We start from the raw sequence: 23,596 nt of genomic DNA on the forward strand, positions 1-23,596 counted from the left end.
TCTTATTCATTTTCCAAAGCCGTGGCTTGGAAGCATACTTGCTTCGTTTCTGAAGGAAGTGACTTGGAAGTACGCGACTACCAAGCCAGTATCCTCGCGATTGAGAAACACCCACAGTCTCCTCGCTGCTTTAACCTCGATTTAGGGACGACCAGAAGGAATCTGTCAGCCGACCTCAGTGACCGTGTGGGTGTGTATGGTTTTAAAAGATCTGCCAGGTACGGTGGGGCTAAACCGTTTAGGGCTTTGTGTGCAAACAATAACATGGTAATGGTATTCTAAAACTGACTGGTAGCCAATGTAACGAGGCTCGGTCATTCCAGAATTGGAGGACAATTTAGACACCAACATTTTTGAAAAATTAACCTTTTATTTAATTTTTTTTTGTATTTAGGAAAAACAGATAATAAACCATCAAAAAAAGTGATTTGCCCAGCTAGGCATCAAATTAATATTTTCCAATGAAGAATTACCCCTGTTACTCTAATTATAGTAACAGGGTTGAAAATCAATGCTAATTTGAGCTTTAACCTCAGGAATTATTGCTAGATGTAGCATGTAATGCTACTTTCAAGGCAAGGACACACTTGGATATCTAATGCAAGAAAGATAACTTTTAAATGAATATGATTTATTCTGATAATATCAGTAACAGGGTTGAGTGGGTCAGAGTGCCACACTCTTTTAAGACTGAAAAGATTGTAAAAATATGAAAAATAAAAAAGAGGACTTAGTTGTGGTCTACCCATGGGACTAGCACATGGCTTGCTGATGTCACTTCCACTGTGTCATCTGATTTACAGTTTGTTCACTTCCTGTGCCAATCTAAAAAGGTTTGGGTAACAGGGTTGAACACATGTTGAGGGACACACCTTCTGTGCAAAATTACTGTTATCTCAAATATGTTTATGATTTAACAAATTGATTTTACCATTACAAGAGACATATATCAATAGAATAATACCAAACTGAGCCGTTGTGTTCATCAGTAAAGTGGAACTTCTGTGTGAACTATTCATATCTTAAACTGCACTGTAACTTTTTATTCATGTACTTTTTATTCATGTATTTTTTCTTTTAATGTTTCTTTTATTATCTTTTACTGTTTTTAAATGCCTTTGTCTGAATGTCTTTGATTTTTGTAAAGCACCTTGAATTGCCTTGTGTTGAAAGGTGCTATATAAATAAACTTGCCTTGCCTTGCCTTACCAAAAAAAGTAAATAAAATCCCTATTTTAAATGTTATATTTGACATGCAAGTTGGTCACCAAGAAGCGGGGACAAGAGAAAAATGCCATTTTAGGGGATGTTCGAGAGCTATTTGATCATTTAAATAATATTTTGAAACCACTTTTTCTACAACTTTATTTACATTTTGTCTCAATACAAGTATGTTTAACACAACAAGTGCATGTTTTAGCATTTTGGGCATGGATTATTAGATTTTTTATATGGGGGACATGAAATGTCCTCCAATTCTGGAATGACCCGGCGTAATATGTTCACGCCTGCCTATCCTTGTAAGGAGGCGTGCAGCAGCATTCTGGACCAGCTATAGGCGAGACAGGGAAGCCTTGCTTACTCCAATGTACAGAGCATTGCAGTAATCCAGTTTAGTGGATATAAAACAATGTATTACTCTCTCAAAGTCATTATGGATGGACATGTTAAACTGTCAGCGCCTGCATAGGAAGGCACAACATAAAATCCATCAGGAGACTCATCTGCCAACGTTTATTTATTCGTCATTTTAAAATATAAGTATGTGTTCATTAGAATAGAATAAAGTCAAATATGACAGTATATAGTGGTTATGGGAATAAGGGATATGCAATAGGTATGATTATGTGAACCTTATACAACAGGAAAAATATATATATTATGACGTTTTTGGCCGTTTTTTTAATTATATATTACACATCATTTACACTGAATTAAATGTATATACAGAGAGTTGTATTATAAATTCATTTAATCTGGTATATTGTTGTTTGGATGCTTTTAACTGTTTTATTATGCAATGTAATCTTTTTATTTTCTCTGTTGCATTTCCAGGAGTTTAGTTAATTTTTCATGTTTTTATGAAGAAATTAAATGTTTTGATGGTGTGTGTTGGACGCTTGACCATTTTGTAAACAAAATATAATATATAATATACCAATGATAATACAAATAATTGTAAACATTAGACTTTGTATGATTCATATAAATTCAGTTAGAGGTTGTGCGTTTTCTCGTGTCCCCTCTTTAACCTCTGTCTGATTAATGACACAATTAACCTGCTGACTGTGTGTGTGTGCGTGTGTGCGTGCGTGCATGTGTGTGTTAACTGTCCCTTCATTAGCTGAGGTTATTACCAGCTGGAGGGCAGATTAGAGACTCACACGCACGCACGCACACACACACACACACACACACACACACACACACGCACACACACACATATAGTTAAATGTGTAGTTTTGTTAATGCTTAATGAGCAACTGTTAGCCACATGCTACCATCAGGACTCCAGTGATCATAATGACTGTCTGGAGGTGCTTTGGGCTAAATGCTAACATGCTAAAATGTTTACCATGTTAACCTACTAATTTTAGCGTGTTAGCATGCTAACATGAGCAAGTTAGCATGCTAACATGAGCAAGTTAGCATGCTAACATGAGCAAGTTAGCATGCTAACATGAGCAAGTTAGCATTAAACTAACAAAGGTTGTCATAATGTCATTAGTGCTGCAGGTATTTGTTCATAACCCTATGACAGTATTGGACAAACTAAACTTGCATTCCCTAAAATATTGCCTTTTTCTTTATCTATCGTTGCATCCTCTAAAACCAACACATTCTCACAGCATTTTGTGTTATAGTCACGAAATTAATCTATTGATTCACCAACACGATTTCGCGATGTTTTCGTGTCACACAGAACGATTTTAAAAGCAATGTAAATAATAACAAATTAGAAGGAAAAAAATATTTTAAAAAATACAGATTTCAGTATTCTGAGGCTCTGAGCCCCATTTATTTTCCTCGCAGACGGCAAAAAAACTCATACATACAATTTAAAATAAAAGGGTTAGGCTTAGGGTAAGATATAGCAGGCAAACTTACTACCATTAGAAATACATTGCTTTTAAAATCGTTCTGTGTGACACGAAAACAATTCGAAAATCGTGTTGGTGAACACGAATCAATAGATTGAATTGATATCATGAATATAACACGAAATGTGTGAAAGACTGGGTTGCTAAAACATTGGATCATTTTCTACCATATTTTTGCCTTTTTCTAAAACTGTTGTTGTTTATTCCAAAAAGAGAAATCACAGTTTAATTAGAGGATTAACTTCAAGAGAGTCTTTAGGCACAAAAGATGGAGTTTAACAAACATTTAATGAATACTACAATGATAATGAATCAAAGAACAGACAATACAAATTACAGCTAATGCTGATGGGGATGTCATACATTCAGCAGATATTCAACCATAAACGAAAAGCAGTATTTTTAACAATGGTTCTTCTTTTTTAAATGGACAGTGTACATTTATCAACATTCAACCAAACACCAATGTATCCGAACTAGCTTAAATTATAGTTTTCATCTGCAGTCCCTTAGTTGTTGTTTGGCCTATTGCCTCGGTGTTGGTGGTATTCTTTTTTGTGCTTAAATATGGTACTGGGTTAAAAATGTCAAAGGATCACCAACATTTTACAATTCATCCTGAGGGCAACGTGTCGTGCACCATAAACCAGAATTCATTTGAATCCAGTCTAGACAGATAGACAGAAGTTAGCATCTATTAGCATCCATTAGCATCCACAGACCTGGCTACAAACAGAGACATCCAGCAGGAGTTTAGAGGAGGATTCAGACTCAGCTGCGATGGAAGTGTAAATACTTTCTTCAGACTCTCTTCTTCTTCTTCTCATCAGGCCTCAGGGAGTCTCAGAGGAGCAGCAGGAGGAGAAGCAGGAGGTCAGAGGTCACGACGAGGGTCAGAGAGAGGAGGAGATGAAGACAGTCAGTCAGGATCAGACATGTCAACAGTGAGGAAGAGGAGGAGTGATGAAGAGGAGACCTGGAAACAACAGTGTTTAATGGGTGAGTCCGTCAATAATTCTCTAATTAAATAATTAGTTCAGTCAGAATGAACACTGAGGAGGTCAAAGGAAAGCATGCTGGGAGAGCGTGTGTGTGTGTGTGTGTGTGTGTGTGTGTGTGTGTGTGTGTGTGTGTGTGTGTGTGTGTGCGTGTGTGTGTGTGTGTGTGTGTGTGTGTGTGTGTGTGTGTGTGTGTGTGTGTGTGTGTGTGTGTGTGTGTGTGTGTGTGTGTGTGTGTGTGTGTGTGTGTGTGTGTGTGTGTGTGTGTGTGTGTGTGTGTGTGTGTGTGAGAGACAGCGTGATAATGCTACAGAACACAGTTATAGATCTACTCTAAGATGTGTTAACAGATGTTTTATTAGATGTATTACTAAATGTATTACAGTCATCTGAATCCCCACGGATAGTAGAGTGCATGTACTATATTACAATACAATATCGGTCCAAGTAAATACAATTAATTGATCATTTATCTCTACACTCACATTATGGCTTTTCCTTTATTGTCGCAGATCCGAAGTAACCAAAAGAACAATCATATTATCCGTCAACAAAACATGATTTCGCAATGGAGGATTTAAGGTTTGTTGTGGTTACAGGTTATTGTATCCCGGGAGGAGAAGATACCTGATGTCTCCATGACTGAGTTTTCACACTGAGGTCATGTGATCACCACTGAGCCACCTCCATCCCCCCCGAGGAGAACAGACCACAAGATGATTTTCAAAGCTGCGAAAAAAGCGAGAAAGTGGAGATTTTATTTTGGTCCATGTTCTTTTTTCAAAGGTTGGGAATGATACATCTTTATCTGACGTGTGTGTGTGGACCAAGCAGTAAACATACACACACACGCACACACACACACACACACACACACACACACACACACACACACACACACACACACACACACATATGGGTACTCCTCATACTATAAACTGAGAAACAAGGACTCTCCTGGGACCATGATGTCAAATGTGTGTGTGTGTGTGTGTGTGTGTGTGTGTGTGTGTGTGTGTGTGTGTGTGTGTGTGTGTGGCGCGATCTGTTTAATGGGCTTCTATTCATTTATTCTCACAAACACAGAAGTCATTTATTATCCCTTCCTCTCTGCTTCATGAATATTAATGAGTTGCAGGTGTGGTGGACGGAGTCAGTGCTTGGTCTCAATTCGGGTTCTTCCCTTTACACACTGCGATGTTGAACACTTGCATAGTGTGTGAAATTCAATGTGTACAATTATATTTCAGCTGCTGTGTCCTCAAAGGAGGTTATGATAGCCCAACCCGGTATCACGGCAAGACGTGAACATGTGAGCAGCACTTCTTTTAACTGATATTATACATATTATACTCTTATAGATGTATGTAGATAGTATAAGAAATGTGCAGAATATGACAGTTTAATGGTGGAGATATACACACATATTGATAGATGTCTTGTAATGCACTGTTGAGGAACCTGCGACCCAAGTTTTTCATTCATTGCATAACTACACTGTAGTTGTGTATAATATTATGTCAATAAACCTTAGCTTAGTAAATCTTGAAAGGGATGTGCAAAATAGTAATTATATACAGTCTTTAGTGAACTATTAGTAGAGAATAACGAGTAATGAATATACTTTATAGGGATCCTATTAATATCTAATAATAAAATAATGAAATTCAATAACATGCTTTAACCACTAGGTGTCCCTTTCTATCAGCTGTGCACCTTTATGGTGTAAATACAGCCTATCTACCAATTGGATCAAATATAAAAGTCAGCCGAATTTGTGTTGATACTGCAAGGAGACGTATTGTGTGAAAAGAAATGTAAGATGTTGTTTAATTGCTTATATATTTATGATCCACGTCACGTTTTCAGTTTTGGCGGCAGTTCTTCCTGTTTGTCTAGAAGTCTTCTCAGCAGGGCTCTATAGAGAACTACGGCAGATATGTAATATGTAATGCAGCCGAACCGTGTATTACAAAGCCGTTATGTGATGACTTCCAAAGAGAAAAGCAAGCACACTCGGAATAAAGTTTTTTTTTTTTTTTTTTAAATGTTTTCGGATTTCACATCGCATAAACACCATTTCCCAGCGTGCATTGCGGCTAAACCTTCCAATCATCGAGCTGAGGATCTTGCCTACGTCTGTTTCCGGTTTTGTTTATGACGGATGTATTTTGTTATACACACATTCCTTCACATTTACATTTTAATTTACATTAAAGTATTTCGTGAGGCCTTCTAACATGTTTTTAAATATAACTACGGTTGTAGTTGAAGAGTTTGTAAATTAACATGAACCGAAGCTGTTGCCTGGCAACGCAATCGCACAACGTCACTTCCGTTAATTCCACATCCACACGCATGGATTAACATCGATTTAATACATTAATGTAGCCTTTGATTCTGCTCAAAGAGGTGTCGACCAGCTGGGGCAACAAGAACATCCACGTAATCGAGTGTGACTATTAAAAAATAAATCATTATTATATTAATATTGACAATAACAACCGACCGTCGGGGTAGCATTTGCTTGGCATTTCCGGGTATTTCTCCAATGGTTAACATGGCTTAACAATACCGTGTAACTGTCACGTTTGAAGGGACGAAATCGTGACATCTTCACGTCTCCCAGCATGGTAAATCGTCACATGTTCACGTCTTGCCGTGATACCGGGTAGCGATAGCCACAGTTAGCTAGCTAGCTAGCAAGCAACGATCATTCGCGATGACAAATAAAAACAGGCTGCTCAACCAAGCCAATACAATTGTGGCTTAATATAGTGGTACCTCGCTTAAATATGAAAAATAACACATATTATTTATATTATTATTTGTATAGTGCTGTATTTACCTGACAGAAAGTCCCGTGAAATTCTGAAATCCCCAAGAAATGTCTGCTTTATTTTTGATCAACTCACAATTATATCAGTTTGCATTTATCCTCCACTGTTTTGAGCTTATTTTCAATTAAGTGAACATGGAATATCCAGACCCCGTGAACGTGACATGTCTTACAATAAGATTCAGCTTTAATTAATCACTTAATGTATGAAAACAGCAGATTAAAAAACAGTTTAATCCTCTCAGTCTGCAGGTTTCATCTGTTTAATGGAGGACAATGAACACAAGATAATAACATGAAGTCTCATTAAAACATGTCTTCTTCTTCTTCCTGTTCTTCTTCTATTCTAAAAAAATATATATTCCTCCCGCAGTTCTACAGTGATTACAGGTTCTGTTGTGATCATGAAATATTCACCGTGACCTTTTGTTCCTGCAGCTCTGATGAAACCCTTGGTATTGAAGTCATTTGTTCAGTGTGGGAGGAAACCCACAGATGTTATCAGAGCTGGATTCATCTCCAACATTTAACCTTTTACATTTCTGTGTGTGTTTAAATTTAGCTCTGGAGCTTTCTGAATGAGAGAAAGAAACACGTTTTCCACCTTTTCTGTTTCAGATGTTGTTGTTTTAAGACATGGTTGTTGTACTGTTGGGTGGATAAAGATGGACCTAAAAGATGGACCTGTGTGTTTTTCAGGTCTGATGAGACGTCACTGAAGCTGGATGGAGACGAACGAGCTGCTGATTCTGAACGATTCACCGACCTCAGAGAGGATGAAGAAACGTTGCAGCTGATCCATCTCTATCCTCCTCACTGAGACACCACTTTGTGATTCTCCCACACAGCACTTTCTGAAATCTGACTGTAGTGTATCCAGCAGGAGAGCACCAGAGGAGGGGTCGCTCTCCCGGGACAGACAGATGTGCAATAGATACTATAAGAAAATACACTTTGATCAGAACATCAAACACATCGTCCATCGCCAACTGAAAACCCACATGTTTAGCTTGTATCATTCATTTCAACATAAATACAAATACATTGATGCACTTTAGCCCATAATAATGCACAAGCACTTAGAATGGTTCGGCTTGTTGGAAGCAAACATGTCTGCATTTGTGTCTTTGTGGTTTATTGCATTCATTTTTTGTCGCCTTGGAGGTTTGAAGGAATTCTTCTGCACCTCATCAGAACCTGAAACTCTCTGACAATGTTCTGCTGACTGTGTCCTTAGAGTTTTATACTATAATCAATAATTATAATCATTATAATTATAATCATTATAATAAGGAGGGGTACATTTCATTCAGATGCAAAACCTTACGGGCGTCTTTTTCTTGTAATATCATGATTGCATTATCTTTTATAAATCAGATCTTGAGGCGATTTGCAGAGTTTGTGATTCTATCAGCATTAGCGAACCCTTCTTTGTGAATTCACCCGTCAGTGTTTTCTGTCTCCTTTCCTCTTCCTGTCTCTCCTGCAGTTAATTTTCCCCTGCAGCTAAAATGTTTTTTCCTCATTTGAATTTCAAGACGCTGAGCTCATTTCACTAAAACACACACACACTCTGTAAATCCAGGAAAGTCAGATTTTACTGCTCTGTGCTGCCAATAAAACATCGACCTGCAGACGTTTTACTACAGGACACACTGACAGGTCACTCTCTCTCTCACTCTCATTCTACCTCATGCTCTCTCGTCCATTCAGCTTTAACACAATATTGAATTATCAATATAATTTACTGTGTCTCTCTCTGCAGGAGCTCCATCTCGATATTGACGCCTCAGTGTGATTTACACATGGAGGAAATGAAGGCTGCAGACTTAAGAGCACTGGTGACTGATGCAGGTTTCAAATAAAGGTGAGAGATTGAAGCGTTTCATTACCTCCAATAACTGAACACCTGTAAATCTGCACCTGACGTATAAGAAAACCCTTTTAAATCAGGTTCATGCAGCCGGTATTTATGCACCTCCGTTTCTGCAGCTGGCAGAGCAACCCCCATGCACACGTGTAGATGTACCTTTATTTACTGCATGATAACACACACACACACACACACACACACACACACACACACACACACACACACACACACACACAAAAAAAAACGCCTCGAGGCAGCAATCTCAGAGGTCAGTCTGATGTCATCACTGACATCGAGGATCACAACATAACTCACATCAACACCGACACACACAGAGTGTTTACTGCTGCAGGCTAATGCAATCTGTGTGTGTGTGTGTGTGTGTGTGTGTGTGTGTGTGTGTGTGTGTGTGTGTGTGTGTGTGTGTGTGTGTGTGTGTGTGTGTGTGTGTGTGAGTGAGAGAGAGAGAGTGTGTCAGCTGTAACATATTCTCATGGAAACAGAAATACCACTATCTTTGCTGTGATTGGTCAACCACTTAGAGATGTCCCGCCCACTAAGCTTATCACGTACAATGTGTCGGGGCGCTAGCCAATAGTAGCGTGTGTGTTATTTAGTGATGTCACTATGTAACACTATGACCTTTTCCATTCACAGAACAATTAAAGAACACACTACAGGAAAGAGACCTGAAGAAGCCGAATAGGGCCTCTTCAACGAATGTTAAAAAACATCCGTAATCATAAAAATACCAATATCTGGATCTATATGGCTGTCACAGTAAATAGCTTGTCTGTCTGTCTGTCTGTGTGTGTGTGTGTGTGTGTGTGTGTGTGTGTGTGTATTATAATGAACACAGAATAATAAAATTGGACCCGCTGGATGAATAAAAAATGAATTATATTCCTCCTCCTTCTCCCCTCAGGTGAGAACAGGCTTAATTAAACGGTTCGTGGTCATTGTGTGTGTGTGTGTGTGTGTGTGTGTGTGTGTGTGTGTGTGTGTGTGTGTGTGTGTGTGTGTGTGTGTGTGTGTGTGTGTGTGTGTGTGTGTGTTAATCCAGCATGCTGTATTAAACACTGCCATCTCACGTGCATTTAATTGTCACTGCAGGCACTCAGAGGGAAAACTCACATTTGTATCCTGAACACACACACACACACACACCCTCTTTCATTCTCTCTTTGTCTTAGAGTCTTAGTAATTGTCTTTTAGGCATATTGAATATAATTATTTATAATGAGTTTTAGTTCAGCTATCAGCTTGTTAGCTTAGCTTAGCATAATGAATAGAAAGTAATACAAACCGCTAGCCTGTGTGCTAAAGGATGAACGATAATTCCCTCTGTATCTGCAGCAGTTAATATTAAAGTGCTCAGATCATTATTAGAATTTTTGGGGGGATTATAAGACAATGGGCCCCTGGACACATACATGCAAAAGACCCTCCACCTCTCCAAGAGCCAGACACACACACACACACACACACACACACACACACACACACACTGTTGCTTTGTGTGTCTGTGTGGTCGTTGTGTGTCTCTTTGAGGTCGTTGTGTGTCTCTGTGGTTGTTGTGTGTGTCTGTGTGGTCGTTGTGTGTCTCTTTGCGGTCGTTGTGTGTTGCTGTTTGGTCGTTGTGTGTCTCTTTGTGTGTCTCTGTGTGGTCGTTGTGTGTCTCTTTGTTGTCGTTGTGTTTCTCTTTGTGATCATTGTGTGTCTGTGTGGTCGTTGTGTGTCTCTGTGTGGTCGTTGTATGTCTCTGTGTGGTCTCTGTGTGTCTCTTTGTGGTCGTTGTGTGTCTCTGTGTGGTCGTTGTGTGTCTCTGTGTGGTCATTGTGTGTCTCTTTGTGGTCGTTGTGTGTCTCTTTGTTGTCGATGTGTGTGTCTGTGTGGTTGTTGTGTGTCTCTTTGTGGTCGTCGTGTGTCTCTTTGTGGTCATTGTGTGTCTCTGTGTGGTCGTTGTGTGTCTCTTTGTTGTCGATGTGTGTCTCTGTGTGGTCATTGTGTCTCTTTGTGGTTGTTGTGTGTCTCTGTGTGGTTGTTGTGTGTCTCTTTGTGGTCGTTGTGTGTCTCTTTGTGGTCGTTGTGTGTCTCTGTGTGGTCATTGTGTGTCTCTGTGTGGTCGTTGTGTGTCTCTTTGTGATCGTTGTGTTTGTTGTTGTGTGTCTCTGTGTGGTCGTTGTGTGTCTCTTTGTGGTCATTGTGTGTCTCTGTGTGGTCGTTGTGTGTCTCTTTGTGGTCGTTGTGTGTCTCTGTGTGGTCGTTCTGTGTCTCTGTGTGGTCGTTGTGTGTCTCTTTGTGGTCGTTGTGTGTCTCTGTGTGGTCGTTCTGTGTCTCTGTGTGGTCGTTGTGTGTCTCTTTGTGGTCGTTGTGTGTCTCTTTGTGGTCGTTCTGTGTCTCTGTGTGGTCGTTGTGTGTCTCTATGTGGTCGTTGTGTGTCTCTATGTGGTCGTTGTGTGTCTCTATGTGGTCGTTGTGTGTCTCTATGTGGTCGTTGTGTGTCTATGTGGTCGTTGTGTGTCTCTATGTGGTCGTTGTGTGTCTCTATGTGGTCGTTGTGTGTCTCTATGTGGTTGTTGTGTGTCTCTATGTGGTCGTTGTGTGTCTCTTTGTGGTCGTTGTGTGTCTCTATGTGGTCGTTGTGTGTCTCTATGTGGTCGTTGTGTGTCTCTATGTGGTCGTTCTGTGTCTCTATGTGGTCGTTGTGTGTCTCTATGTGGTCGTTCTGTGTCTCTTTGTGGTCGTTGTGTGTCTCTGTGTGGTCGTTGTGTGTCTCTGTGTGGTCGTTGTGTGTCTCTGTGTGGTCGTTGTGTGTCTGTGTGGTCGTTGTGTGTCTCTTTGTGGTCGTTGTGTGTCTCTTTGTGGTCGTTCTGTGTCTCTATGTGGTCGTTGTGTGTCTCTATGTGGTCTTTGTGTGTCTCTATGTGGTCGTTGTGTGTCTCTATGTGGTCGTTGTGTGTCTCTTTGTGGTCGTTGTGTGTCTCTTTGTGGTCGTTGTGTGTCTCTATGTGGTCGTTGTGTGTCTCTTTGTGGTCGTTGTGTGTCTCTGTGTGGGTCGTTGTGTGTCTCTGTGTGGTCGTTGTGTGTCTCTGTGTGGTCGTTGTGTGTCTCTGTGTGGTCGTTGTGTGTCTCTTTGTGGTCGTTCTGTGTCTCTTTGTGGTCGTTGTGTGTCTCTGTGTGGTCGTTCTGTGTCTCTGTGTGGTCGTTGTGTGTCTCTTTGTGGTCGTTGTGTGTCTCTATGTGGTCGTTGTGTGTCTCTGTGTGGTCGTTCTGTGTCTCTGTGTGGTCGTTGTGTGTCTCTTTGTGGTCGTTGTGTGTCTCTATGTGGTCGTTGTGTGTCTCTATGTGGTCGTTGTGTGTCTCTATGTGGTCGTTGTGTGTCTCTTTGTGGTCGTTGTGTGTCTCTATGTGGTCGTTGTGTGTCTCTATGTGGTCGTTGTGTGTCTCTGTGTGGTCGTTGTGTGTCTCTATGTGGTCGTTGTGTGTCTCTTTGTGGTCGTTGTGTGTCTCTTTGTGGTCGGTGTGTGTCTCTATGTGGTCGTTGTGTGTCTCTATGTGGTCGTTGTGTGTCTCTATGTGGTCGTTGTGTGTCTATTTGTGGTCGTTGTGTGTCTCTTTGTGTCGTTGTGTGTCTCTATGTGGTCGTTGTGTGTCTCTATGTGGTCGTTGTGTGTCTCTATGTGGTCGTTGTGTGTCTCTTTGTGGTCGTTGTGTGTCTCTATGTGGTCGTTCTGTGTCTCTATGTGGTCGTTGTGTGTCTCTATGTGGTCGTTGTGTGTCTCTTTGTGGTCGTTGTGTGTCTCTTTGTGGTCGTTGTGTGTCTCTATGTGGTCGTTGTGGTGTCTCTATGTGGTCGTTGTGTGTCTCTATGTGGTCGTTGTGTGTCCTCTTTGTGGTCGTTGTGGTGTCTCTTTGTGGTCGTTGTGTGTCTCTATGTGGTCCGTTGTGTGTCTCTTTGTGGTCGTTGTGTGTCTCTTTTGGTCGTTCTGTGTCCTCTATGTGGTCGTTGTGTGTCTCTTTGTGGTCGTTGTGTGTCTCTTTGTGGTCGTTGTTGTGTGTCTCTATGTGGTCGTTGTGTGTCTCTTTGTGGTCGTTGTGTGTCTCTATGTGGGCGTTGTGTGGTCTTCTGTGTGGGTCGTTGTGTGTCTCTGTGTGGTCGTTGTGTTGTCTCTGTGTGGTCGTTGTGTGTCTCTGTGTGGGTCGTTGTGTGTCTCTGTGTGGTCGTTGTGTGTCTCTTGTGTGGTCGTTGTGTGTCTCTGTGTGTCGTTGTGTGGTCTCTGTGTGGGGTGTCGTCTGTGTGGTCGTTGTGTGTCTCTGTGTGGTCGTTGTGTGTCTCTGTGTGGTCGTTGTGTGTCTCTTTGTGGTCGTTGTGTGTCTCTTTGTGGTCGTTGTGTGTCTCTTTGTGGTCGTTGTGTGTCTCTATGTGGTCGTTGTGTGTCTCTTTGTGGTCGTTGTGTGTCTCTTTGTGGTCGTTGTGTGTCTCTATGTGGTCATTGTGTGTCTCTATGTGGTCGTTGTGTGTCTCTGTGTGGTCGTTGTATGTCTCTCTGTGGTCGTTCTGTGTCTCTTTGTTGTCGTTGTGTGTCTCTATGTGGTCGTTGTGTGTCTCTTTGTGGTCGTTGTGTGTCTCTATGTGGTCGTTGTGTGTCTCTATGTGGTCGTTCTGTGTCTCAATGTGGTCGTTGTGTGTCTCTATGTGGTCGTTCTGTGTCTCTTTGTGGTCGTTGTGTGTCTCTGTGTGGTCGTTGTGTGTCTCTGTGTGGTCGTTGTGTGTCTCTGTGTGGTCGTTGTGTGTCTCTGTGTGGTCGTTGTGTGTCTCTTTGTGGTCGTTCTGTGTCTCTTTGTGGTCGTTGTGTGTCTCTATGTGGTCGTTGTGTGTCTCTATGTGGTCGTTGTGTGTCTCTTTGTGGTCGTTCTGTGTCTCTATGTGGTCGTTGTGTGTCTCTTTGTGGTCGTTGTGTGTCTCTGTGTGGTCGTTGTGTGTCTCTGTGTGGCCGTTGTGTGTCTCTGTGTGGTCGTTGTGTGTCTCTTTGTGGTCGTTGTGTGTCTCTATGTGGTCGTTCTGTGTCTCTGTGTGGTCGTTGTGTGTCTCTTTGTGGTCGTTGTGTGTCTCTATGTGGTCGTTGTGTGTCTCTATGTGGTCATTCTGTGTCTCTATGTGGTCGTTGTGTGTCTCTATGTGGTCGTTCTGTGTCTCTGTGTGGTCGTTCTGTGTCTCTGTGTGGTCGTTGTGTGTCTCTGTGTGGTCGTTGTGTGTCTCTGTGTGGTCGTTGTGTGTCTCTTTGTGGTCGTTGTGTGTCTCTATGTGGTCGTTGTGTGTCTCTATGTGGTCGTTGTGTGTCTCTTTGTGGTCGTTCTGTGTCTCTATGTGGTCGTTGTGTGTCTCTTTGTGGTCGTTCTGTGTCTCTATGTGGTCGTTGTGTGTCTCTATGTGGTCGTTGTGTGTCTCTTTGTGGTCGTTGTGTGTCTCTCTGTGGTCGTTGTGTGTCTCTGTGTGGTCATTGTGTGTCTCTGTGTGGTCGTTGTGTGTCTCTTTGTGATCGTTGTGTTTGTTGTTGTGGTCGTTGTGTGTCTCTCTGTGGTCGTTGTGTGTCTCTATGTGGTCGTTGTGTGTCTCTGTGTGGTCGTTGTGTGTCTCTGTGTGGTCGTTGTGTGTCTCTATGTGGTCGTTGTGTGTCTCTTTGTGGTCGTTGTGTGTCTCTATGTGGTCGTTGTGTGTCTCTCAGTGGTCGTTGTGTGTCTCTGTGTGGTCGTTCTGTGTCTCTTTGTTGTCGTTGTGTGTCTCTATGTGGTCGTTGTGTGTCTCTTTGTGGTCGTTGTGTGTCTCTATGTGGTCGTTGTGTGTCTCTATGTGGTCGTTCTGTGTCTCTTTGTGGTCGTTGTGTGTCTCTTTGTGGTCGTTGTGTGTCTCTATGTGGTCATTGTGTGTCTCTATGTGGTCGTTGTGTGTCTCTGTGTGGTCGTTGTGTGTCTCTCTGTGGTCGTTCTGTGTCTCTTTGTTGTCGTTGTGTGTCTCTATGTGGTCGTTGTGTGTCTCTTTGTGGTCGTTGTGTGTCTCTATGTGGTCGTTGTGTGTCTCTATGTGGTCGTTCTGTGTCTCAATGTGGTCGTTGTGTGTCTCTATGTGGTCGTTCTGTGTCTCTTTGTGGTCGTTGTGTGTCTCTGTGTGGTCGTTGTGTGTCTCTGTGTGGTCGTTGTGTGTCTCTGTGTGGTCGTTGTGTGTCTCTGTGTGGTCGTTGTGTGTCTCTTTGTGGTCGTTCTGTGTCTCTTTGTGGTCGTTGTGTGTCTCTATGTGGTCGTTGTGTGTCTCTATGTGGTCGTTGTGTGTCTCTTTGTGGTCGTTCTGTGTCTCTATGTGGTCGTTGTGTGTCTCTTTTGTGGTCGTTCTGTGTCTCTATGTGGTCGTTGTGTGTCTCTGTGTGGTCGTTGTGTGTCTCTGTGTGGCCGTTGTGTGTCTCTGTGTGGTCGTTGTGTGTCTCTTTGTGGTCGTTGTGTGTCTCTATGTGGTCGTTCTGTGTCTCTGTGTGGTCGTTGTGTGTCTCTTTGTGGTCGTTGTTTGTCTCTATGTGGTCGTTGTGTGTCTCTATGTGGTCATTCTGTGTCTCTATGTGGTCGTTGTGTGTCTCTATGTGGTCGTTCTGTGTCTCTGTGTGGTCGTTCTGTGTCTCTGTGTGGTCGTTGTGTGTCTCTGTGTGGTCGTTGTGTGTCTCTGTGTGGTCGTTGTGTGTCTCTTTGTGGTCGTTGTGTGTCTCTATGTGGTCGTTGTGTGTCTCTATGTGGTCGTTGTGTGTCTTTGTGGTCGTTCTGTGTCTCTATGTGGTCGTTGTGTGTCTCTTTGTGGTCGTTCTGTGTCTCTATGTGGTCGTTGTGTGTCTCTATGTGGTCGTTGTGTGTCTCTTTGTGGTCGTTGTGTGTCTCTCTGTGGTCGTTGTGTGTCTCTGTGTGGTCATTGTGTGTCTCTGTGTGGTCGTTGTGTGTCTCTTTGTGATCGTTGTGTTTGTTGTTGTGGTCGTTGTGTGTCTCTCTGTGGTCGTTGTGTGTCTCTATGTGGTCGTTGTGTGTCTCTGTGTGGTCGTTGTGTGTCTCTGTGTGGGTCGTTGTGTGTCTCTATGTGGTCGTTGTGTGTCTCTTTGTGGTCGTTGTGTGTCTCTATGTGGTCGTTGTGTGTCTCTCAGTGGTCGTTGTGTGTCTCTGTGTGGTCGTTCTGTGTCTCTTTGTTGTCGTTGTGTGTCTCTATGTGGTCGTTGTGTGTCTCTTTGTGGTCGTTGTGTGTCTCTATGTGGTCGTTGTGTGTCTCTATGTGGTCGTTCTGTGTCTCTATGTGGTCGTTGTGTGTCTCTCTGTGGTCGTTGTGTGTCTCTGTGTGGTCGTTGTGTGTCTCTTTGTGGTCGTTCTGTGTCTCTTTGTGGTCGTTGTGTGTCTCTATGTGGTCGTTCTGTGTCTCTTTGTGGTCGTTGTGTGTCTCTGTGTGGTCGTTGTGTGTCTCTGTGTGGCCGTTGTGTGTCTCTGTGTGGTCGTTGTGTGTCTCTTTGTGGTCGTTGTGTGTCTCTATGTGGTCGTTCTGTGTCTCTGTGTGGTCGTTGTGTGTCTCTTTGTGGTCGTTGTGTGTCTCTATGTGGTCGTTGTGTGTCTCTATGTGGTCGTTCTGTGTCTCTATGTGGTCTTTGTGTGTCTCTATGTGGTCGTTCTGTGTCTCTATGTGGTCGTTCTGTGTCTCTGTGTGGTCGTTCTGTGTCTCTGTGTGGTCGTTGTGTGTCTCTTTGTGGTCGTTCTGTGTCTCTATGTGGTCTTTGTGTGTCTCTATGTGGTCGTTCTGTGTCTCTATGTGGTCGTTCTGTGTCTCTGTGTGGTCGTTCTGTGTCTCTGTGTGGTCGTTGTGTGTCTCTGTGTGGTCGTTGTGTGTCTCTGTGTGGTCGTTGTGTGTCTCTGTGTGGTCGTTGTGTGTCTCTTTGTGGTCGTTCTGTGTCTCTTTGTGGTCGTTGTGTGTCTCTTTGTGGTCGTTGTGTGTCTCTATGTGGTCGTTGTGTGTCTATGTGGTCGTTGTGTGTCTCTTTGTGGTCGTTCTGTGTCTCTATGTGGTCGTTGTGTGTCTCTTTGTGGTCGTTCTGTGTCTCTATGTGGTCGTTGTGTGTCTCTATGTGGTCGTTGTGTGTCTCTTTGTGGTCGTTGTGTGTCTCTCTGTGGTCGTTGTGTGTCTCTGTGTGGTCATTGTGTGTCTCTGTGTGGTCATTGTGTGTCTCTTTGTGATCGTTGTGTTTGTTGTTGTGGTCGTTGTGTGTCTCTCTGTGGTCGTTGTGTGTCTCTATGTGGTCGTTGTGTGTCTCTATGTGGTCGTTGTCTCTATGTGGTCGTTGTGTGTCTCTATGTGGTCGTTGTCTCTGTGTGGTCGTTGTGTGTCTCTCTGTGGTCGTTGTGTGTCTCTCTGTGGTCGTTCTGTGTCTCTTTGTTGTCGTTGTGTGTCTCTATGTGGTCGTTCTGTGTCTCTTTGTGGTCGTTGTGTGTCTCTATGTGGTCGTTCTGTGTCTCTTTGTGGTCGTTGTGTGTCTCTGTGTGGTCGTTGTGTGTCTCTGTGTGGTCGTTGTGTGTCTCTGTGTGGTCGTTGTGTGTCTCTGTGTGGTCGTTGTGTGTCTCTGTGTGGTCGTTGTGTGTCTCTGTGTGGTCGTTGTGTGTCTCTGTGTGGTCGTTGTGTGTCTCTGTGTGGTCGTTGTGTGTCTCTGTGTGGTCGTTGTGTGTCTCTTTGTGGTCGTTCTGTGTCTCTTTGTGGTCGTTGTGTGTCTCTGTGTGGTCGTTCTGTGTCTCTGTGTGGTCGTTGTGTGTCTCTATGTGGTCGTTGTGTGTCCCTATGTGGTCGTTGTGTGTCTCTTTGTGGTCGTTGTGTGTCTCTTTGTGGTCGTTGTGTGTCTCTATGTGGTCATTTTGTGTCTCTATGTGGTCGTTGTGTGTCTCTATGTGGTCGTTGTGTGTCTCTGTGTGGTCGTTGTGTGTCTCTCTGTGGTCGTTCTGTGTCTCTTTGTTGTCGTTGTGTGTCTCTATGTGGTCGTTGTGTGTCTCTATGTGGTCGTTGTGTGTCTCTTTGTGGTCGTTGTGTGTCTCTATGTGGTCGTTCTGTGTCTCTATGTGGTCGTTGTGTGTCTCTATGTGGTCGTTCTGTGTCTCTTTGTGGTCGTTGTGTGTCTCTGTGTGGTCGTTGTGTGTCTCTGTGTGGTCGTTGTGTGTCTCTGTGTGGTCGTTGTGTGTCTCTGTGTGGTCGTTGTGTGTCTCTTTGTGGTCGTTCTGTGTCTCTTTGTAGTCGTTGTGTGTCTCTATGTGGTCGTTGTGTGTCTCTTTGTGGTCGTTGTGTGTCTCTTTGTGGTCGTTGTGTGTCTCTATCTGGTCGTTGTGTGTCTCTATGTGGTCGTTGTTTGTCTCTTTGTGGTCGTTCTGTGTCTCTTTGTGGTCGTTGTGTGTCTCTATGTGGTCGTTGTGTGTCTCTTTGTGGTCGTTGTGTGTCTCTTTGTGGTCGTTGTGTGTCTCTATCTGGTCGTTGTGTGTCTCTATGTGGTCGTTGTTTGTCTCTATGTGGTCGTTGTGTGTCTCTATGTGGTCGTTGTGTGTCTCTATGTGGTCGTTGTTTGTCTCTATGTGGTCGTTGTGTGTCTCTATGTGGTCGTTGTGTGTCTCTCTGTGGTCATTTTGTGCTCATCTTATGTCGTCTTGTGTCTCGTTGTAATCTTTCTTTTGTCTATTTATATCCCTAATTATTATTTGTGTCCTTTTGGTCATTTTGTGTATTTTTGTAATCTTTTTTGGTAATTTCTAATTATTTTTAGTGTTGTTTGTCTGTCTTTGTGGTCGTTGTGTGTCTCTATGTGGTCGTTGTATGTCTCTATGTGGTCGTTGTGTGTCTCTGTGTGGTCGTTGTGTGTCTCTGTGTGGTCGTTGTTTGTCTGTCTTTGTGGTCGTTGTGTGTCTCTATTTGGTCGTTCTGTGTCTCTTTGTGGTCGTTGTGTGTCTCTGTGTGGTCGTTGTGTGTCTCTGTGTGGTCGTTGTGTGTCTCTGTGTGGTCGTTGTGTGTCTCTGTGTGGTCGTTGTGTGTCTCTTTGTGGTCATTCTGTGTCTCTTTGTGGTTGTTGTGTGTCTCTTTGTGGTCGTTGTGTGTCTCTATGTGGTCGTTGTGTGTCTCTATGTGGTCGTTGTGTGTCTCTTTGTGGTCGTTCTGTGTCTCTATGTGGTCGTTGTGTGTCTCTTTGTGGTCGTTCTGTGTCTCTATGTGGTCGTTGTGTGTCTCTATGTGGTCATTGTGTGTCTCTTTGTGGTCGTTGTGTGTCTCTGTGTGGTCGTTGTGTGTCTCTTTGTGATCGTTATGTTTGTTGTTGTGGTCGTTGTGTGTCTCTATGTGGTCGTTCTGTGTCTCTGTGTGGTCGTTGTGTGTCTCTTTGTGGTCGTTGTGTGTCTCTTTGTGGTCGTTGTGTGTCTCTATGTGGTCGTTGTGTGTCTCTTTGTGGTCGTTGTGTGTCTCTGTTTGGTCGTTGTGTGTCTCTATGTGGTCGTTGTGTGTCTCTATGTGGTCGTTGTGTGTCTCTATTTGGTCGTTGTGTGTCTCTATGTGGTCATTGCGTCGTTGTGTGTCTCTATGTGGTCGTTGTGTGTCTCTATGTGGTCGTTGTGTGTCTCTATGTGGTCGTTGTGTGTCTATGTGGTCGTTGTGTGTCTCTATGTGGTCGTTGTGTGTCTCTATGTGGTCGTTGTGTGTCTCTATGTGGTCGTTGTGTGTCTCTATGTGGTCGTTGTGTGTCTCTCTGTGGTCGTTGTGTGTCTCTATGTGGTCGTTGTGTGTCTCTCTGTGGTCGTTGTGTGTCTCTCTGTGGTCGTTGTGTGTCTCTTTGTGGTCGTTGTGTGTCTCTTTGTGGTCACTTTGTGTCTCTTTTGTTTATCCTTCTGCATCAGAATCAGGACCATCTCTGTCGAGCAGCTGAGCCTGATGAGAGTTGAGTTGAGTTCACTGCTGGACTCTGTTTTTACTGTTTGTGGTTTCTACTGTAGCATCTGCTAAACTCATTTACACACACACACACACACACACACACACACACACACACACACACACACACACACACACACACACACACACACACACACACACACACACACACACACACACACACACACACACACACACACACACACACACTGACCTCAGCTGTCGGGCTGCTGGTGATTTAATAAAGCAATTTAATGAGAAAACGTTCATGAGCTTCAGATTTACGGTGGGAAGATCATGCTGTGTGATTGCACAGAATGCATCAGGACATGAGCTAAATGATACGATGAAGACATGTGATTAAACCTTCAAACACTCTTTACTCTCGACTTTTTCTCCTTATATTCTGTAATGAAGTAAGAAAATGTCTCGTTGGACAGGAATCAGCCTCTTTATTTTACAACATAATTAGTCACAAGTCAGTACTTAGGAGGGGAATCAATCTAAAAATAGTCCCTTGTGGATGGTGTCTTATTTATCCTTAACCATTTATGTTATCTTTCCCATTATAGAGGGAGATGTAATTTCCTTCATGCTAGCCCCGGCTTCCAAGGTGAAATCTAGTCAGTGTTTCACTATTAAGCTCTTATCTAAATGTGAATTTCAATCCTTCTGTTTCATGCACATTTTTAATCTGCACATAAAAAAATTGACGGAGGATTGCATGCGCTGATTGTCTGAGTAAATCTTTAAAAGATTACAAAAAAAGTCTATATTCTTGGCTGAAAAGTTGGTTAAGTTAGATGACTGAAATATGGTCTGGCTTTAGCCACCTTTAGCTTAGCGGTGGTGAAGTGAAGTCATGTGACCGTGTTGTAGTTCTTTTATAGCCCAACATTAGCCGCCTTTAGCTTAGCGGTGGTGAACTGAAGTCATGTGACCGTGCTGTAGTTCCTTTATAGCCCAACATTAGCCACCTTTAGCTTAGCGGTGGTGAAGTGAAGTCATGTGACCGTGATGTAGTTCCTTTATAGCCCAACATTAGCCACCTTTAGCTTAGCGGTGGTGAAGTGAAGTCATGTGACCGTGCTGTAGTTCCTTTATAGCCCAACATTAGCAACCTTTAGCTTAGCGGTGGTGAAGTGAAGTCATGTGACCGTGTTGTAGTTCCTTTATAGTCCAACATTAGCAACCTTTAGCTTAGCGGTGGTGAAGTGAAGTCATGTGACCGTGTTGTAGTTCCTTTATAGCCCAACATTAGCCACCTTTAGCTTAGCGGTGGTGAAGTGAAGTCATGTGACCGTGCTGTAGGTCCTTTGTAGCCCAACGTTAGCCACCTTTAGCTTAGCGGTGGTGAAGTGAAGTCATGCGACCGTGCTGTAGCTCCTTTGTAGCCTTACGTTAGCTTTATACTCCTGGTGATTTAATTTAGACAGTTGTGAAGTCTGTATAAGAAGTAGAGGTTTGTTGGTTCAGCTCTGACAGGATAAACATTCCTCAGAATCAGAGCGAGCTGCAGATCTCAGATCAGACGATAAGATCTGTGTCCTGTTCGCTCAGCTTCTTTTTGTTTTGGAAGAAAGACAGAATATTATCTGCGGCTGATCTCTGCTCTCGTCAGACTCTCACTGAGCGTGTGCGAACAGCTCGCTGCGATGATGACACTGATCTCCACGGGTTGTTGGTTTGTCTTTCCGCTGTTGATGCCTGTATTGCAGACATGTGACCATGGAGGGATTACTGAATGGGCCAACTGGGCTGAAACCCAGGGGGCAAGGGGGTCAGGGGCCCCTCAGTGCAGAGTCTATTTTTGAAGTGACTCTTTACATGTCTTATTGGGCAAATGAAACCACAAAGACACTCTAAACCAGTGGTTCTCAACTGGTCAGGCCTCGGGACCCACTTTTTCCTTAGTCAATAAATCGCGACCCGAAATTTTGAACCACTCAAATCTATTCAACAAAAAATCGTGCAGTAAAATATACTCTTTTCAGCATACATTATTAATTAAAGTGAAGTACAGTGCATATATCTCTTATATCCCTTCACATAACTAAAGTATGCTTTAAATAAGGTTTAATGAGATGATGGAATCAAAGATGAACTGTATAACATAAAAAGGCTCACATGCTGAAAACCCAACCCCAGCAGGGGGTCTGGGGGGATTCTCCCCCAGCAGGGGGTCTGGGTGGATACTCCCCCAGGAGATTTTTAGAAATACTAACATATAAACTACCCATTCTGGTACACTCTGAGAAGAAAATAAATACATCTATTACTACCCGACATATTAATAATATTGTATGCCATTGTTTGTTTTTCACTTAGTTCTGACATCTTGCTGCTCCTCACAGAGAGAAGAGCAAAGAGGAGAGAGTCTGTGTGACTTACTTTAAATTGTGGGTAAGGGTAGATAGCTCCCATTGTTCTGTGACCTGTCAATCATCAAACCGGGGGTCATATTTCATTACGTGTTCATTTGTATCTGAAGTTGTACTCATGGATGTATAAAGAATAGTTCTACCGCAAAGTTATTTTCCGTGGGGACTTCCGGCAACACTCTTGATTCTGATTGGCCAGAAGACTTGGAAAAACATCAGCAAAGATGTTTTATTGAGAAGATGATCACTACGTGACAGAAGTTTTCAAAACCGTTCATGGTCTCCGGTACTTCCAGTCCAACGCCTACTGCATGCACAGCGTTAGAAAATCGGGCCTTCAAAATAAAAGTTTGAATTTCCCCCCCCCCCAAAAAAAACACACATCTGCGACCCACTTTTGGGTCGCGACCCACCAGTTGAGAACCACTGCTCTAAACAACCGCAAAGAGATTTAATACCACTACAATGTGTCATAAAACCACCAGAAAGAAACATGCAACAGCCACTTATAAACGTTAACCAACCACAATAAACAGACGTTAAATAATAACAACACACTAAACCACCGCACTGAGACATAAAACCACCAAAATCACAAATAAAACCATCAAATAGAGACATTCAATAATATCAACACACTTAACCACCACAAAGAGATGTAATTCACCCACAAAGACACAAAAAAAAAACAATATGGAAATATAGTGTCTAAATGAGACGACTAAGAAGCATCACGCCCAACATTAGCCACCTTTAGATTAGCGGTGGTGACGTGAAGTCAAGTGACCGTGCTGTAGTTCCTTTATAGCCCAACATTAGCCACCTTTAGCTTAGCGGTGGTGACGTGAAGTCAAGTGACCGTGCTGTAGTTCCTTTATAGTCCAACATTAGCCGCCTTTAGCTTAGCAGTGGTGACGTGAAGTCATGTGACCATGCTGTAGTTCCTTTATAGCCCAACATTAGCCGCCTTTAGCTTAGCGGTGTTGACGTGAAGTCATGTGACCGTGCTGTAGTTCCTTTATAGCCCAACATTAGCCGCCTTTAGTTTAGCGGAGGTGAAGTGAAGTCATGTGACCGTGCTGTAGTTCCTTTATAGCCCAACATTAGCCTCCTTTAGCTTAGCGGTGTTGACGTGAAGTCATGTGACCATGCTGTAGTTCCTTTATAGCCCAACATTAGCCGCCTTTAGTTTAGCGGTGTTGACGTGAAGTCATGTGACCGTGCTGTAGTTCCTTTATAGCCCAACATTAGCCGCCTTTAGTTTAGCGGAGGTGAAGTGAAGTCATGTGACCGTGCTGTAGGTCCTTTATAGCCCAACATTAGCCTCCTTTAGCTTAGCGGTGGTGACGTGAAGTCAAGTGACCGTGCTGTAGTTCCTTTATAGCCCAACATTAGCCTCCTTTAGCTTAGCGGTGGTGACGTGAAGTCAAGTGACCGTGCT

General features: G+C 43.1%; 1 long non-coding RNA gene across 1 annotated transcript; it reads right to left on the reverse strand.

The window, feature by feature from the left end:
* Nucleotides 1–3,461: 3,461 nt before the first annotated feature.
* On the reverse strand, nucleotides 3,462–22,215 carry LOC117540658. The gene is made up of 3 exons (XR_004568197.1): nucleotides 22,166–22,215; nucleotides 4,585–4,828; nucleotides 3,462–4,077 (listed from the first exon to the last, which is right to left on the reverse strand). It is a non-coding gene; the product is annotated as an uncharacterized LOC117540658 (long non-coding RNA).
* Nucleotides 22,216–23,596: the final 1,381 nt, after the last annotated feature.

This window comes from Gymnodraco acuticeps, unplaced genomic scaffold (genome assembly GCF_902827175.1).
Source record: "Gymnodraco acuticeps unplaced genomic scaffold, fGymAcu1.1, whole genome shotgun sequence".
NCBI lineage: Eukaryota > Metazoa > Chordata > Actinopteri > Perciformes > Bathydraconidae > Gymnodraco > Gymnodraco acuticeps.